A 2,231-nucleotide genomic window follows, 5' to 3' on the forward strand; every position below is an offset into this window, starting at 1 on the left:
TAAGTGAAAGGGAATCACAACACCTTATCATGCTCATGGTGAGTGATAAGGCATTGTCCCTTTCACGAAGACAGTCACCCAATACAAACACATCTCGTAAAATCATCATCATGAAGTAGAGTTAGCATCATCATCATATATCATTAAATCATATGAATCACATAAGAATCTCAAATACATATAAGTTAGTCAAGAAATACCATCCATTGAATAATCTTAACATGTCAGCCATCACAAAAGAATTGATAAGATGGAACTCACTATTAAAAAGATTGCAGAACAAAACTTCCATCAAAGCTTTGGTGGATAACATGAACATCCTAATCAATAGATTTGAGAACAACACTAAGAAGGATGTTGACAAGGAACAACCAGACAAAAAAGGCCATGAGAAGAGGACCAAAGCCAATACTAGGATCAAGGGCGACATCAAAGGTCATGAGCTGGAGGAGTTAAAGACTTCGGTGGACAACATGAAGCTGATGGTTGTCCAAGCTGAGGATATCATGAAGAGTATATAGTTGTCTATGTCTCTGTCTTGGCAGTTGTCTTGATTTCTGTCTTTTTGTTGTCGTTCTTCTTTTCGAATGTTGTCTTTTCTTGGTTTATAAATGTAATGTTAGCTTTTATGGGTTGTGATCCCTTTTTGTTTGGTTGGGATCCATTTTAGTTTTTGAAGTGATCAGGCACGGTGTTTTCTAGCTCTTTCTAAACATCTTGCTTTGTAAAAGGTTCGGGTTCCTTTCAAAAACCTGCTTTTACTTAATCAAAACATGTCATCCATCACATAGATCATCAGAAGTCAACAATATATCATATGTTTGTATAGCATCATAAATGTCTACTACATAGGAATAAAGCCATAATCATCATGAAAATATTATCATAAGTCCAGATAAGTCTATCGAATAATGAATCAAAATGTAAATCTAGGAAGGACACTACTGTTGCCATTATGTGAACCAGTATGAGGACATAAAGACATTGAATGTTGTCATTGATGTCAATATGTTGAAGAGGTGAGAACCGGCATATGAGAGAACTGGTATAACACTGTGAACCGACATTTGTGCCAAAGTGAAGCGGTGTGCTTGTTCAAGGTGAACCGGCATATGGTTATGGGAACCGACACATGGAAGCGTTGTATGAGTACCGGTTGGTAGTCTCAAATTTAGGTTTTTTGGTTGAAGTGCTTCAAGCTTGTGCGGCTCAACCGTGGACTTTGTGTGATGAGTTAGCATGATAACAAATAACAGATCATGTTGCCACATCAGCCCTGTGCGCGTGAAGGATCTTGCATGAAGGAGATTGTTCCTATCTACCTCGGGAATGTGAGAAGTTTGTAAAATGGTGATAATGTGTGATGGGTTATCAGCTGCCATAAAATTGGTGGAAATGGATGATGGAGAATGTCTTGAGATTGGATCAAGCACTTTTGCATTTAATGTAGTGTCCTCAACGGTTAGGATTCAACTATTTGAATTCCTTAACCTAACAAGTTTAGGTTTAGAGTTTATGCTACCGACCTATCTATTTTCCTATAAGGTTGATGTTTTGTCTCTTTCTAAAGTTGTTGGCAAAAGTTGTGTGTGTGTATCCAAGAGAAGGGATACGTGATTCTTGCTAGACCAAAAGGAGAGAAGTGATACCTGCAAAGTGTAAGTGCAGAAGGTGAAGAGGAGTTTAAGCAGATCTACATTGGCATTGAGTGTTGCTACCAGATCATTGTAATACCTGTTGATCTCTAACCACCTCAATAGTTGGAAAATCTCTTAACAAGGTAGCCTTAACTGGCTTGTTATAAATCCTTTAACCGGGTAATTCAATGCTATTGAGTTCAAAATCCTTTAGCTATTGAGTTCTTAAAATCCTCTAACAAGGTAACCTTTAATAGGGTTTAACCCTTAACCGAGTATTGTAGCCATCCCTTAACCGGGTGATCTCTAACAGGATCAGTTCCTACCAGAACCTATTGTAATGTCTCTAACCAGACATGACTCCTAATAGAGCGGACTTCTAAAGAGTTCAAAAATAGCTTGTGGGTATTCATCCCCACCGTGGTTTTTCCTAGTTGGGTTTCCACGTGAAAAATATGTGTGTCATGTCTAATGCTTTTATCTTGTGATGCTTTCCTATTGTCTGTCAAGCATATGATGGTTCTGTGTTTTATGCCTGTCAATAAAACATGTTGAGCTAGCTATTATTATGATCTGATAATAGATTACATGTTT

Source organism: Cryptomeria japonica, chromosome 3 (genome assembly GCF_030272615.1).
Source record: "Cryptomeria japonica chromosome 3, Sugi_1.0, whole genome shotgun sequence".
In the NCBI taxonomy this organism is placed as follows: Eukaryota; Viridiplantae; Streptophyta; class Pinopsida; order Cupressales; family Cupressaceae; genus Cryptomeria; species Cryptomeria japonica.